The 16,997-nt window shown below is 51.1% G+C and overlaps 1 long non-coding RNA gene across 1 annotated transcript; it reads left to right on the forward strand.

Moving 5' to 3' along the window:
- Positions 1-3,174: 3,174 nt before the first annotated feature.
- Positions 3,175-14,061, forward strand: LOC118206812. Its single transcript, XR_004761254.1, has 5 exons — positions 3,175-3,614; positions 3,797-4,029; positions 5,522-5,594; positions 5,680-5,786; positions 13,221-14,061. It is a non-coding gene; the product is annotated as an uncharacterized LOC118206812 (long non-coding RNA).
- Positions 14,062-16,997: the final 2,936 nt, after the last annotated feature.

Raw genomic sequence — 16,997 nt, forward strand, 5'->3', positions numbered from 1 at the left:
CACACACTCACGCACACACTCACACACACACACACTCACACACACACGTACACGCACGGACACGCACACACTCACGCACACTCACACACACATACACGCACGGACACACACACACCTCCCTGACACCTCCGGGGCCTGTAGGCCCGGGTCAGGCCTGGGGCTGGGGTCAGTCGTGCGACCCCCACCAGGGGCTCCGGGGGGCGGGGGCGCAAACATCCGTCCCTGGGAGCCTGGGCCGCTCTCCACACCCCCCCCCCCCGGCGAGGTGGAAAAACACCGGACAGCGAAGGAAGGGGGAAAAAAGGAAAAAAGGAAGGAAAAACAAATGAGAATGTGTTTTTAACGTCTGCTGGACTGGCTGCAGACGGGGTGTGTGTGTGTGTGTGAGAGAGAGAGAGAGAGAGAGTGCATACACTGTTCTTGAAATAAACGGGCAGGCTAAATTTAGCGTGAACATTGACCCTTGAGGCTGTTAATGTTTCCCTGGTGCAGTGCCCAGAGCGCCTGCCCCCCCCTGCTCCCCTCCACCCCCCCCCACCCCCCCCTGCTGTTATGGGTTGAGTTTCAAACGCTGGAAATACTCCCAGATCAGGGCTGACCTCTGAGAAACAGGACCACTGGGCCCTATCTGAGGCCCAAACACCCCACTTACCAGCCCCCCTCTCTCTCTCTCTCTCCCTCTCCCCTTCTCTCTCTCTCTCTCTCTCCCTCTCCCTCTCTCTCTCTCTCTCTCCCTCTCCCCTTCTCTCTCTCTTTCTCCCTCTCCCCTTCTCTCTCTCTTTCTCTCCCTCTCCCCTTCTCTCTCTCTCTCTCTCTTTCTCTCCTTCTCCTCTTCTTCTCCCTCTCCCCATCTCATCCTCTCTACCCTTCTCTCTCTCCCGCCCCATCTCATCCTCTCTGCCCTTCTCTCTCTCCCTTTCACCTCTCTTTTTCTCTCTCCCCTTGTGACTGAAAAATAAAGATGTTTTGATGCCCTTCCTGTTGCCTGGTGTGTGTGACCGTGAGCAGTAGTGTTTTAGCGTGAGGGTGCGCTACGTAAAGAGCATAGAGGCTTGTGTAATGAGAGTGAGGCTGTTTAAGACGTGCGTCTGCCTGAAAGAGTGGCGGGGGGGGGGGGTGAGCCCACATTCCCCTGGTGAGCCCACTTGCATGTTGCCATGTTTTTGATCCTCAGTTGGGCTCTGGTTCCTCCTCCAGATTACCTCACCCCCGTTCTCATTGGGCTGCTCGCCTGTCACTCACAGAGCCGGCCAATGATGCCTCAGGAAGAGGACTGCTCCACCCCACGGAGCAGTTCTCTGCAGGATTGCTCCAGTGAGCGTGTCAGAGCCGTGTCCATGGTAACGGGTGACGCGGGGAGCCGTCCCCTGTTGATGTGGCGCTGTGGTGCTCCGGGACAAGCATGACGTCATCGCCCGCGGGACAGACAGACCGCTAGGCGCTGTACCTGCCGCACGCAGAGCAGTCTGCGCACACACACTCGCTCTCACACACACACTCGCTCACACACACACTCGCTCTCACACACACACTCGCTCACACACACACACTCGCTCTCACACACACACTCGCTCTCACACACACACTCGCTCTCACACACACACTCGCTCACACACACACTTGCTCACACACACACACACTCGCTCTCACACACACACTCGCTCACACACACACACTCGCTCTCACACACACACTCGCTCTCACACACACACTCGCTCACACACACACTCGCTCACACACACACACACTCGCTCTCACACACACACTCGCTCTCACACACACACTCGCTCTCACACACACACTCGCTCACACATACACACTCGCTCACACACACACTCGCTCACACATACACACTCTCTCACACACACACTCGCTCACACACACACACTCGCTCACACACACACACTTGCTCTCACACACTGCTGCTGCTGTTTCAGTCCAAACAGGAACAGTCTGCCTCCTCCTCCTGTTTTCATCCTGAGCTGTGAAGAAGCCAGCTGTCAGTGTAAATGGAGTGGAGCGTGAAGCGAGTTCAGCCTGTTTCCAAACACACACGGAAGGCCCATCCTGAGATCGCTCACACACGGAAGGCCCATCCTGAGATCCTGAGATCGCTCTATCTCTGAGCTCCGAGAATGAGAGAGATGGCCGGAACATCAGTGACTACTGCACCCGTCACTCTGTGTGTGTCAGTCTGTCAGAAACCCAGCGTCCTCTGTGCGTCTGTGACACTCCTGGGGGGCCAGATTCCTGTGTGTGTGTGACAGTCCTGGGGGGCTGGCTCACACACCCAGCATGCTGTCCTCCTTGGGGGGTCGGGTTTTTTTCAGTGGTGATGCCCCCCCCTCCCCATAGCCCCCCAGTGTCAGGCTAGGAGAGGAACCTCCCACACGTCTCGCATCGCCGGGGGGAAGGGGGGGGGTGGCAGCCAGGCTTCCCGCTGTCCCCCCGGGCCACACCCCCCTCCTTTGTGGTGTGGAGTGGCGGCTGCTGTTTATAGACTCTACAGAAACAAGTCTCTCTGAGAGCGTACCGGCTCCTCGCTGGCCTGAGGAAGAGTGTGGAGAACACAACATCATCGCCAGAGATCTGTTGCCACGGCACTGCAGTCAGAACCGCGAGCCAACCAGTGCCATTTCTGTAACGGATAGGCCCATGTTTAGTCTGACACCCACACTTCCTGTGTGATGTCACTGATGACGTCACAGGTGTGGGTGGAATGAACAGGCTGACCTGAGCTCAGTCTTTCATAATGGAGTGGTTTGTGTTTACAGACGGATTCACTCTTCTTCCTCCTCTTCTGTACAGATGCTGCTCACATAGTGTCCCACCGGATCAGTCCCAGTGGATCAGCCCCAGTGGATCAGTCCCAGTGGATCAGCCCCAGTGGATCAGCCCCAGTGGATCAGCCCCAGTGGATCAGCCCCAGTGGATCAGTCCCAGTGGATCAGTCCCAGTGGGTCTGTCCCAGTGGATACTCATAATTACCCCTATCAGACATACTCTACATTACTGGTATCAGAAGTAGTCCTCATTGGTGCTGTCAGAGTGTTTTAGGTCAGTGTTCTGTCCTGCCTCACCCTCTTGTCTCATAGCAGGTGCGAGCGCTTCAGGTGTTAATTGGATGTTGCCTTCCACTGGTCAGGTCTCACTGAGGACATGGGGGCTCTGGGGGGGGTGGAGATAAAGGTCACGGCTAAGGACGGTTAGCATTCTCTTTGTGAATTGGCCCTTCAGCAGGTCGAACGCCATCTCTCTCTCTCTCTCTCGCTCTCTCTCACCTCCCGTAAATCCACAGCTGTTCTTATCGGACTGCAGCTCAAACTGTGACACAGGGACAACTGTTTCGGTCAGTGGGTACACCAGGAAGAGTTGCGGTTATTCTCCTTTTCTTCCAGAATGTTCTGTTTGCAACACAGGATGCCGCCGATCGGACTACTGTGTGGTGCAGTAGTCATAAAACCTGTCATAAAGCCGCAGTCCTGCTGGGACTGAAGGCTCCCGTCCATGTGTCACGTTGGCGTGCTTATCTGCAAACTAATCAAGCCGTTATCACCCTGCTTTAATAGGCTGTTATCCTGTTTGGACTAAAGCATTGCGTTCCTATCTCTGTGGTAATGACATTTATATTGGCTATATTGTATTATATTGGTTTTCAACACAAGCCAGTTCTCGTTCGAACTGAGGGAATTTAGTACAGCCTTTCGGTTCAACATTTCTGTGTTTTGCTTGGACATGGTCGGAATCTGAGTATTTGCTCCGTGGGGTCGTTAACTGTCGCCTCTGTGGTCCGCAGTGCCGGTGCGATCGAAGCTCTGAGTCACTGCGCCTGGGCGGGTCAGTCAGCGCCCGTTCCCCGGGATGACATCATCGGCCCAAAATAGCAGCGGCTGTGATGCAGCGCCGCCGTGAGAGCGCGAGCGCGAGCGCGAGGACCGGCCGAACGACAGAGCGCCGCGAGGGAAGAGGAGGAGAAACGGAGACAGTTGACGGACAGCCGCTCCGCAACCAATCTCCCAAACCCATTGAGTAAGCTCACCGCGCTCAGCAGCCCGAACCACCGCGGCGAGCTAACAGAATGAGGAAAATGCGCCGTCGTGACTCCTCTGTGATTAAGTCTAATGTAATCAAATCAGTCCAGAGACCTGACGCGGCTTCTGCCCGCTCTACCAGAACCGTTTTTAGCATAAGGGGCGGAAATGTGACGCAGCGCCCATACAGGGATGTCTTTTCTCTGTTCGAGCTATGCATTCAAACGAAAACATGAATGGACAGTTACATGAACAATGAATGTAAAAACGAAGTGACACAGCTAGCGTGTAGGAGGGTAAGCAGCGTAGTTCAGTAGCCTAATGCAACTGGCAACACAGCAGGTGCAATCAATTATTAGAAATGTTTATCATTGTCGTTTTAAGTTCAGGTGAGTATGTAGCTATTTTCATTGAATTAAAAAACTAAAGGTGCTCCGTTTTTAATTGTGGAATGCTATTTAATGTTTTAAATAAATAACATCAAAATGAACTTCAGTATGTTTAACGGTATTACGTTTTGCTAGTTGCGGTTTTCTTTAATTCTGGAGTCGGGGTCTCCAGCCCTGGTCCTGGAGAGCCGCAGGGGTTTTCACTGTTACGCAGCTCTTAATTGAGTCATTAAAGCCTCTGATTACGCAGTTAACTCACCTCACCTGGTTGCTTGGGCCTGAACTGACTGTTCATTTTATGGCTTAAAAAACCCAGCAGCTGTGGCTGTCCAGCACCAGGGCAGGGAGCCCTGCTCTAGTTACACACATCTCCCCTTACATCAGCTTTACATTTTTGGAAGTTATATGGGGAAGTGTGTGTGTATGTGTGAGTGAGAGAGAGAGAGTGTGTGTGTGCATGTAAAATTAACTTCAACTTAAAAAAGGTCCTTATTCATGTTGCTGCAGTAACATCCAATACTTTTTAATTTAGCACCGATTCAGTGAGTTCCATGTGTAATAGAGGTTTACTGCAAAGAGTCATGTGATTCCTGACTCCTCCCCCTCCCTGTCCTCCAGTGCACTGAAGCTTTAGCTCAACAGAACAGTTCCTAACAGACGCCCACATTCATCGCAGGGCGAGAGTGGTGCATTGTTCCAGCATGCACTGGGGCTGATGGATGTGCCTGCCAGCGATGAGACTGGTGACATACGGCACCTTGTACTGTCCCCCCCCCCCCCCCCCCCCCCCCCCCCCCCACAGCTGCCCCCACTCAAACTCACAGCAATCCCACAGTCCCCTCTGATAAGACTCATACAATCACAGCCCACTGTCACTGTTCACACTCACAACCAGACCCCTTTATGAAAAAAGATACGTCACTGTACACACAGACTCAATAACCTCAGCATATGTAATACTGCAGTGTATGGCTGAATGTCCCTGAATGTGTGGCCTCCCCTGGGTCTGAGCTGGCCGCTGATCTTAAGGTGAAAACAGAGACCTGTACACCATGTGACTCTCCGAGAGTTTGAGTGACACCCCTGAATCCATTGTTACAGAGCCCTGGGCAGGTAGCTGCTGGAGATGGTGAACTCCTGGAGGTCCTGGAGCTCATCCAGCTGTATAAAGCAGGTATTTATGGGCATCAGCTTTTATAAAAGCCCTGTTATTATATGATTAGAAGGTGACAGTTACTCCATCCTCGTCTTCTCCCCAGACTCAAATATGTCAGAGATGAGCCGAGTGGGTCAAACAGTGGCACCGGGGGCCCAGGGACCTGTGAACCGCACCTGCAAACGGAACGGAGCGGAATCCCATAATCAGGTAAGCCAGGTGCAGTGGTCTGGGTCTGGTGATCACTTCCACTAATATAACCCGTCTTTCACAGAAGAGTCCCTGTGGATTAGCCCTGTTGATGGCAGATATTAGTGTAATCCACATATGGTCCCTATTATGTCCATTGGTACTCTGTCAGTACAGTTGCTACTGCCTGTTATATAAGACAAAATCCCCTGGATGTACAAATCCTGAAGAATGTTTCACCCATTTTCAGTGGAGCCACAGGCCCTGTCCTGACTGTGTTAGTCCTAACTGTCAATACTGACTGTGCTGGTCCTGACTGTGTCAGTCCTAACTACACTGGATCTGGCTGTGTCAGTCCTAACTACACTGGATCTGGCTGTGTCAGTCCTAACTACACTGGATCTGGCTGTGCTGGACCTGACTGTGTCAGTCCTTCCTCAGCTGGGGGGCTGCACAGTTTGCAAACTGCAGTTCATGTTTGTCTGCTACTCATACTCAGTTATCTTGCTTTTTATATTTGGAGTCGATCCTCACTTTCTCCATGGTCAGGGTTTCTTGGAGAAGTCTCTTAAATATAACAAGACTGATATTTACAAATAACAACAGTTGCTTCTTTTGTCAGTTAAGAGGCCCTCTAACCTTTCTGCAGAATACAAAGAAAGGATTTCATATCATGGTGGAGCATGTCGGTTAAGTCTTTCTCTCCCTCCCATACAATTACACAGATGTTTCTCGGTAACCTTGGGTCACCGTTGATTTCTGGCTTCTAAGAAAGCCCTGCTCATGTGTTGGAGTTTATTTTCAGACCACAGTCCCTCACTTTGACTCATGGCAATGTGCCTGGAACATAAACGTGACCTTGAGGTGCTAAGTCTGGTGGGCCGCTGTGCAAATCGCAAACATTCCCCTGCACACACAGACAGCTCCGTAAATCAGCACCTACTGGGCACGCTCAGTCCGGGCACAACATTTTATTTGTGATCTGTTTAAAGAAATAGTCCCGGCCAAGATTAAAATCTGAGATTACACAGAGATTTGGCCATATTTCAGGATGGAGTACGGATGCCGAACCATGTGACTATGATCATATCCATATCTGCATGCCTATAGACCATATATGTCTGATTGGTTGGACATTGAGGGAATGATGCTCATGAATGATGCACTTCTGGGGAGATATTGTATGCTGTAGTGAAAAGGCCGAGGTCTTTGTTGTCTGGGTGCCTTACTGGAGCAGTGATGTAGCTGTGAGACTGGAGCAGTGATGTAGCTGTGAGACTGGAGCAGTGGTGTAGCTGTGAGACTGGAGCAGTGATGTGGCTGTGAGACTGGAGCAGTGATGTAGCTGTGAGACTGGAGCAGTGATGTAGCTGTGAGACTGGAGCAGTGACGTAGCTGTGAGACTGGAGCAGTGGTGTAGCTGTGAGACTGGAGCAGTGGTGTAGCTGTGAGACTGGAGCAGCGATGTAGCTGTGAGACTGGAGCAGTGGTGTAGCTGTGAGACTGCAGCAGTGATGTAGCTGTGAGACTGGAGCAGTGGTGTAGCTGTGAGACTGGAGCAGTGGTGTAGCTGTGAGACTGGAGCAGTGATGTAGCTGTGAGACTGAAGCAGTGGTGTAGCTGTGAGACTGCAGCAGTGGTGTAGCTGTGAGACTGGAGCAGTGGTGTAGCTGTGAGACTGGAGCAGTGGTGTAGCTGTGAGACTGGAGCAGTGTTGTAGCTGTGAGACTGGAGCAGTGGTGTAGCTGTGAGACTGGAGCAGTGATGTAGCTGTGAGACTGGAGCAGTGGTGTAGCTGTGAGACTGGAGCAGTGGTGTAGCTGTGAGACTGGAGCAGTGACGTAGCTGTGAGGGGTCCGGTCCTGGGCTCTTACTCAGAGCTGAGTCAGGCTTTCAGAGGCCCGCCTGGCGGTCCTGATTCAGCGGGCGGGAGTGTGGCGGCCTCTCGGTCTGTTCGCCACATTGCGACTCGTCGATGACAGGTGGTTTGGCTGCGGCATCGCACCAGGCCTGAATGTATGAGTGTGCAAGTTTGCAGCAGAACTGATTGTAGTACTGAACTTCAGACACTGCACTGTTGCTCTAATGCCAGATTGTATCTTTAGTGTGTCTTATAAGCTGTGTTCACTGTAAACACACAAAAGCCAAGTTTCCTGTTTCAGGAACATTATTTACACCAGCTGCCATGGGGGTTAAGAAGCAGAGATTATTTACAGTGTGAATATGTAGCTGTACTTATACTATATTTAAAAAAATAAGCATCAACTAATAATATAAAAACAGTGAAACTGTTGACTAGACTCTGGAGGGAAGGATAGATAGGATAGTATCTGAATCTTTGTCCTCTTTCCTGTACTTTAATAGCAAATCAGCGCTCAACTGACACAGCAAACAGGGCTAATTCATAGGTTCATTCTGTCCATATGCTAGATCAGTATGCTGTGAATTATCAATATTTAGTTTTTTGTTGTTCTTCTAAAAATTACAGATTAAAAAGAACATACTGACAGCATTGCGCACAAGAATACCCAGAGTCCTCCCTGTTCACAGCTAAAGCCTGCCAGCACTAAACTCTGAGAGCAGCATGTGTAACAGAAATGTTGAAACAGAATGTGTGGTGTGAGTTGTGACTGTCCCAGGCCCTGCCTCCTCTCCAGCCAACAGCACCGACTGGGATGTTAAAGGGGAGCTGCCATTGAGGGGTATGCCCGGAGGGGTGGGGGGCTTCCCTGCAGTTCGGGACAGAGACACAGGTGTGTAGGGAATGGGACGAGGTTCTGCCTTGGCCCTGTAAAAGGGTTCTATAGCTTAGCACCGCGGTTGCTGGGTAGATAAAGCTTGTCTCCGTAGTGGCCCGGTTGCTGGGTAGATAAAGCTCGTCTCTGTAGTGGCCCAGTTTCCGGGTGGATAAAGCTTGTCTCTGTAGCGACGTGGTTGCCGGGCAGAAGTAGGTCAGGAATGCCACCACCTCACCGGCTCACTCGCCACGCGCCGACAAGTCCTCACAGCCGAGCTTCATCCACCCGGCAACCAGGTCGCTATGCAGCTGAGCTTCATCCACCCGGCAACCAGGTCGCTACGCAGCTGAGCATTATCCACCCGGCAACCAGGTCGCTACACAGCTGAGCATTATCCACCCGGCAACCGGGTCGCTATACAGCTGAGCATTATTCACCCGGCAACCGGGTCGCTACGCAGCTGAGCATTATCCACCCGGCAACCGGGTCGCTACACATCTGAGCATTATCCACCCGGCAACCGGGTCGCTATACAGCTGAGCATTATCCACCCGGCAACCGGGTTGCTACACAGCTGAGCATTATCCACCCGGCAACCGGGTTGCTACACAGCTGAGCATTATCCACCCGGCAACCGGGTTGTTACACAGCTGAGCATTATCCACCCGGCAACCGGGTTGCTACACAGCTGAGCATTATCCACCCGGCAACCAGGTCGCTATACAGCTGAGCATTATCCACCCGGCAACCAGGTCGCTATACAGCTGAGCATTATCCACCCGGCAACCAGGTCGCTACGCAGCTGAGCATTATCCACCCGGCAACCGGGTCGCTACGCAGCTGAGCATTATCCACCCGGCAACCGGGTTGCTACACAGCTGAGCATTATCCACCCGGCAACCGGTTCGCTACGCAGCTGAGCATTATCCACCCGGCAACCAGGTCGCTATGCAGCTGAGCATTATCCACCCGGCAACCAGGTCGCTATAGAGCTGAGCATTATCCACCCGGCAACCAGGTCGCTATAGAGCTGAGCATTATCCACCCGGCAACCGGTTCGCTACGCAGCTGAGCATTATCCACCCGGCAATCAGGTCGCTATACAGCTGAGCATTATCCACCCGGCAACCAGGTCGCTACGCAGCTGAGCATTATCCACCCGGCAACCGGTTCGCTACGCAGCTGAGCATTATCCACCCGGCAACCAGGTCGCTACGCAGCTGAGCATTATCCACCCGGCAACCAGGTCGCTATAGAGCTGAGCATTATCCACCCGGCAACCAGGTCGCTATAGAGCTGAGCATTATCCACCCGGCAACCGGTTCGCTACGCAGCTGAGCATTATCCACCCGGCAACCAGGTCGCTATACAGCTGAGCATTATCCACCCGGCAACCAGGTCGCTACGCAGCTGAGCATTATCCACCCGGCAACCGGTTCGCTACGCAGCTGAGCATTATCCACCCGGCAACCAGGTCGCTACGCAGCTGAGCATTATCCACCCGGCAACCGGGTCGCTACGCAGCTGAGCATTATCCACCCGGCAACCAGGTCGCTACAGAGACAAGCATTATCCACCCGGCAACCAGGTCGCTACGCAGCTGAGCATTATCCACCCGGCAACCAGGTCGCTACGCAGCTGAGCATTATCCACCCAGCATGCAGCCGCATGCCTCTCTGGGCTCCTCAGTTTGTAGGTCACGTAAGGGGGAGGGGGGCTCAGGACGGGCGACCTCAGCTGGAGGGTGTGTGACAGACTGGGGGCTGGGGGGGTGGTAGCTGTGTGGGTAGATAATGAGCTCAGACACGGCTCTGGTGAGGCCTTCTTTAAGGCTGCATGATGGTACGTAACGGTTGCGCTTGATGGTCAGGTAGCACACAGCAGGTGCTGGGAGCCAGCCAGCCATTCCTGTGTGTGACTGATTGAGGAGACAATGAGTACAGAGAGAGAGAGACGCACCCCCTCCCCCTTTTTTCATGACACTTGTTACATGTTGCCCCATCCCAGCACTTTTTGGTAATTTGTATTTGTCCTAATACTGTAGCTTATTCTTCTGCCTAGTTGGCTTTGCAGAGGTTAGGTCTGAATAGTGTTCACTGTGTGAACTAAACTTTGTTCTTGGCTAGAAATAGCTGTACAAAATAAGTATGATATCTTACTGAACCTGTGTTTAGTACATTACATTACATTACAGGCATTTAGCAGACGCTCTTATCCAGAGCGACGTACAACAAGTGCATTAGTTTAGTAGTTGTCTATGACCATGAAATGCACTTTTTGTACGTTGCTTTGGATAAAAGCGTCTGTCAAATCAATGTAAATGTAAAATGTAAATGCACTCACACACATTCACACGCACACAAACGACGCACTACAGCACACACACGCACACACACACACACACACAAATGACGCACTAGAACATACACACACTCATGCACACACACACACACACACACACACAGACACACACACACACAAACAACACACTACAGCACACACACACACACACACACACAGACAAACAAACACACTCACGCTGAATGACTGTTGGGCGTCGAGTGGGAACATTTCCCGGAGAACATGCTGTGGGACGATGTGCTCTGAAAATGTTCTTGACACAGCTTCTTTTAATGTGCTGCCTCACCATAATCATGAGGGGAACACATTAATATTCATGAGCTTGTTCTGTGTGAAAATAATCTTTTATGGGTCTCAGTCAGCACTGCAGAGTCATCTGGCTCAGCGGCAAGGCTAACAGTGAGGCTAGCAGCGAGGCTAACAGCGAGGCTAGCAGTGAGGCTATCAGCAAGGCTAGCAGCGAGGCTAACAGTGAGGCTACCAGAAGGGCTAGCAGTGAGGCTAACAGCGAGGCTAGCAGTGAGGCTAACAGCGAGGCTAGCTGTGAGGCTATCAGCAAGGCTAGCAGCGAGGCTAACAGTGAGGCTAGCAGTGAGGCTAACAGCAAGGCTAGCAGTGAGGCTAACAGCAAGGCTAGCAGCGAGGCTAACAGTGAGGCTAGCAGTGAGGCTAACAGCAAGGCTAGCTGTGAGGCTATCAGCTAGGCTAGCAGCGAGGCTAACAGCGAGACTAGCAGTGAGGCTATCAGCAAGGCTAGCAGCGAGGTTAACATGTTAGCGTATTGCATGCAGTGTATCTGCTGGCACTCATATGAGAATCACATTGGGTCTTTATCAGTGTTTTGAAAAGGAAAGTAATCATATTTTACACTGAAACATCTTTTCAGGGGTTTAATTAGAGCTTTGGGGTCATTTCTGACCCAGATAAGGGAGCTGTGTGCAAGTTTTCTGAAAATCACAAAGAGTCTTTATATAGGGCCCACAGTGCAGGGTGTTAAGTTAGCAGAGCCATAATGCCCATGCTTAACCCTCTACTATGAACAACTCCGATAATCCCTGCTAAAGCCAGTTCGCTTTCTAGCATGTTAATTAGCACACTGCACCTCCAGTACAACAATCAACAAAACACTTCCTGAACTACAGAAAAATGCTTTTTACATTCTGTTTAAGTGCAGGAGGAGGAGGAGGGCTGCAGGAGGACGTCCTCGTTCGGACGCTCTCTTACTGAGGCTCAAATCTAGCGCATCACACAGGGAGCCCAATAGAAGCACATGAACGGGCGGAGAACCCAGGAAAACCTGCACACTTCTGATTTTCTTCCTTTTCTCACACACTGGTCTCACCACAAGCTAGCCTCGAGGGACAGGTTGTGATTGGCCCTCCTGGTGTAAGTGATGTCTGGATGTCGCTGAGTGGGGAGGTTAGCAGTGATGGTGCTTTGTGCAGCCTGAGCTGTTTGAGTGACTCAAGTCATCTGAGTCACTCAAAGTGATCTGAATCACTGAAAGTCATCTGAGTCACTTAAAGTGATCTGAATCACTCAGAGTGATTTGGATCAGGGTGAGATGTGAGCATTTTTCGGGGCTCGTTGTCTGGCCTGTGGGAAGTATTTGGCCTGCTGTCATTATGCAGCAGCCTGAATCTGAGCAAAGCAGCTTGCAGAGGGCAACAAATCTGTGCTTCAAAATCAGATCATGTGGATTCATTTACACCTCATTTTCTGGCCAAGAAATCAGCATTTGCCTCCAAATGCATGTGAGGCCTGGATTAAATGTGGATTACTGAAGCAGACAGCCAGAGTCTGTTTCTCCTTCTGCTCCAGTCATTCATTCTCTGCTTCATTTCAGACGGAAAGTTAAACTGGCTTTGGCGCTGAGCCCCTCTGTCTTTTTCTTTGGGAGTAGAGCTGGCATCTCCACCATAAATGTGAAATATGTAACTGATAATGATGATGTTCAGGAAATAGCACCTCAAATGTGGAAATATCCCCCAGAACACATCCTCTTCTTTTCCTCTCCCTTGCATTCCATATTTTCCTCTTTATTTTAGTATCTGTCTGTTATTTTTAGATAAAATCATAAATGTTATTACTTTGACCCGACAGTCATTACTTTTCTCAGTGCCTACCAGGACTGCTGTGAAGCAGAAGTAAACATGATTTCTCTCCTCCCTCTCAATTTGTGAAATGGAATTTTGCTGAGGTGGGAGAGAACTGTGTGAAATTTATACCCAGCATTCAAAATTCTGGCTGATCTTTATATAAGAGCCTATTCAATATCTCTATCCCTCTCCCCTCCTCTCTCTTTCCCTCTCACGCTCCCTCTCTTCCTCTCCCTCCCTCTCTCACCCCTATTCAGGCTGGGACCCTGGATCACCTACTTTATCCTGGAGTGAGGGGTGTGGCCAGGGGAATGTTTAGTTGTCTTATATACAGACATGCCTGGACAGTGCTTATGTAATGTCTGCTCTGGCTGGATGTTTCTGGCATAAAAATGTGGAGACAAATTATCTAAAACATTTGTGTGGAACCCAAGGGTCTCAGATATTTGGCTGGCTTTATGAGTTTCCATGGAAACAGTCTACAGACCAATAAAATAGATATTTGTGGCGTTCCTCAGGATATGTATGGATCTCCAGCATTCCCATGAACCTGCATGACTCTCCAGCATTCCCATGAATCCGCATGGCTCTACAGCATTCCCATGAATCCGCATGGATCTCCAGCATTCCCATGAATCCGCATGGATCTCCAGCATTCCCATGAATCTGCATGGATCTCCAGCATTCCCATGAACCTGCATGGCTCTCCAGCATTCCCATGGCTCTACAGCATTCCCATGAACCTGCATGGTTCTCCAGCATTCCCATGAATCTGCATGGCTCTCCAGCATTCCCATGAACCTGCATGGTTCTCCAGCATTCCCATGAACCTGCATGGCTCTCCAGCATTCCCATGAATCTACATGGCTCTCCAGCATTCCCATGAACCTGCATGGCTCTACAGCATTCCCATGAATCTGCATGGCTCTCCAGCATTCCTATGGCTCTACAGCATTCCCATGAACCTGCATGGCTCTCCAGCATTCCCATGAACCTGCATGGTTCTCCAGCATTCCCATGAATCTGCATGGTTCTCCAGCATTCCCATGAACCTGCATGGTTCTCCAGCATTCCCATGAACCTGCATGTTTCTCCAGCATTCCCATGAACCTGCATGGTTCTCCAGCATTCCCATGAACCTGCATGGTTCTCCAGCATTCCCATGAATCTGCATGGCTCTCCAGCATTCCCATGAATCTGCATGGCTCTCCAGCATTCCCATGAACCTGCATGGATCTCCAGCATTCCCATGAACCTGCATGACTCTCCAGCATTCCCATGAATCTGCATGGCTCTCCAGTGTTCCTGTTGATCGTTTCGCAGATGCTGATGCGTTTCATGAGTAGAAAAGCTCTTAGAAGTGTTGGCACCTGAAAATGGTCATCTGAGCCTTTGGAACAGATAAACCTGAGCTGCCCGTTCCTGCATATTCTGGATGGGAAATCTGTCTGGTGCTTCACCAGGACACACACACACACTCTCTCTCTCTCACACACACACACATGCACACACACTCTTTCTCTCACACATACACACACACTCTCTCTCTCTCACACACACACACTCTATCTCTCTCTCATACACACACACACACTTTTCACATTTGTAGTCAGTCACATCCCCGGGGGGGTGGCACAGCCTGTGCACTCTAACTGGGGTGTTTGCCCCCCAGCCCTGCCACTTTATATCTCCTGTCCCCCCCTCCCCCCCCCCCCCCCCCCACACATCCCCCGGACAGGTTAATAATAGGAAACAGCTGCTAACTGGGTGGAACAACTGCCACCGAGGCCTGAAACTACAACCCCACAGAGTCCTGTGGCAAAGCTGCAAAGCGGTCGCTAGGAAACCACCACACAATGTTCTAGAACAAAGAGGGAGGGAGGGTAACAGAACAGAATCCACCTCTTAGCTCAGAGACCCAGTTATCTCCATGGAGTCAGGCTAAGTGTCACAGTTACCGCGGCAACTCCCTGTGGAGCTCAGGTCAAACAGCCATTGTTCGGAAGAGCTATTCTGAGACACGTCCAGCGGGAACTTACTGAATATGAAATCCCAAATACCACGATAATACATTTGTCTGAATAATCTACTAGCCACTGGTATTTTATATGCAAAGAGCAGATCTTTATAGAAATTGGAATGGAACTCGGTATATAAGCAGAGTCTGGGTGGGTCATCCTGTTAAGGCACTATTCTAGAGCACGGATTGACTCAATGGTGTGGTGCTGAATCCGGACTGTGGTAGAATGGGCAGCCACTATTCCGCCAGTTCAACCACGCGGGAAATGTCTTCCCCCGACTGGCGTCTGTGTGAGACGGACCTGTGAACCGCGGTGTGATAACAAGCTGTGTGTGGCTGGTCCTCCTGTCACTGGTGCCTCTGAGGAGGGCGCGGGCTCTTCACTGATACGCCCACCACTGGGCATCAGCACCAGGAGGAGCAGCCTCAGAAAGGGCTTACAGGGCACATAAAAATACATGTGAAAGTGCTGTCTTTGCACAACATTACTACAACACATTTACGCAATCATGAAAACCATGTAAATGTTTGAACTTTAAATTGTAACATACATTGACCTATATTAACTTGAATAAGGATATTCACTATAGTTTGTAGTCTAGTGGAGTCATTGTATCAAACCAAATCAGCCAATCACTGTAAAATGGTGCCCAGTGCCTGGCTAGAAGCTTGGAACACATACTTTTCCCATCTGCGTTTTTTAAACAGCTAATAATGGTGTTGGCTGGCTGTTGAGTCTTAGAGCTCAGTTTGCACTTATCCAGGGTGAAATCCCCTGCCTCCCCTGGGTGGCTGGCATGTGCCAGTTTAATAAATGAATAAATGCTGCTGTAGTTCAGGGAACAGGCTTCCTTTGTTCTGCAGACTGGTCCTCCAGCCACGCAGGCCTTCTGGTTTATGATCAACCTCTCAAAACTCTTTGCCAGATGTTACTGCATTTAGCGGGAAAATTCACACAAAGGAAATGATGCAAGGGGTCTTAAATCAGTACAGAGGTGAGCTGAAACACAATTACAGAACCACCAGAACCCTCACTGCTGCAACACGATTACAGAACCACCAGAACCCTCGCTGATGGAACATCATTACAGAACCACCAGAACCCTCGCTGATGGAACATCATTACAGAACCACCAGAACCCTGGCTGATGGAACTCCACATGAACGCCCCCTCAGGTCCACACAGACCCCTCCATGCTTTAGTGGGAGCAGTATTCCAGAAAAGCCCCCACAGGCCCAAGATGTCGGCTTACTCAGACAGCTGGGTGGACCCGGTCGGCCGAATGACCTCAACAGGAAGTGAGGCGTGCTGCAGGAGTTCGGCTGGCTGATTGCAGGAATGTGTGATGTCACAATGGCCACATTGTCTGAGACCTGGAATAACACCGGCTCCGCAGTCCCCATTGTCCTCTCGCCCTCCAGCACCGACAGGAAAGCCCCGCAGTTCCCAGAATTCCCCACGGTGTGCATTCCAGACGTGCCCTGGGAACACACCAGGCCTGTGCCAGCTCCCTCTGAACCATACAGAGGGAACAGGAGGAGGGGATGGGGGTGGAACAGAGGGAACAGGAGGAGGGCATGGAGGTGGAACAGAGGGAACAGGAGGAGGGGATGGGGGTGGAACAGAGGGAACAGGAGGAGGGGATGGGGGTGGAACAGATGGAGTGGGAAGGGGATGGAGGTGGATGAGATGGAGAGGGAAGAGGGGATGAAGGTGGAAGAGATGGAGGGAAGAGGGGATGGAGGTGGAACGGATGGAGAGGGCAGAGGGGATGAAGGTAGAACGGATGGAGAGGGGATGGAGGTGGAACGGATGGAGAGGGAAGAGGGGTGGAGATGGAACAGATGGAGAAGGAAGAGGGGATGGAGGTGAAACAGATGGAGAAGGAAGAGGGGATGGAGGTGGAAGAGATGGAGAGGGAAGAGGGGATGGAGATGGAGTGTACCCCCATCAACCAAAGAACAGCCCCAGAGTCCTCGATGCCAAAACAGTGAATCAACTCGACACAAACAG

This window comes from Anguilla anguilla, chromosome 10, assembly GCF_013347855.1.
Source record: "Anguilla anguilla isolate fAngAng1 chromosome 10, fAngAng1.pri, whole genome shotgun sequence".
Taxonomy (NCBI): Eukaryota; Metazoa; Chordata; class Actinopteri; order Anguilliformes; family Anguillidae; genus Anguilla; species Anguilla anguilla.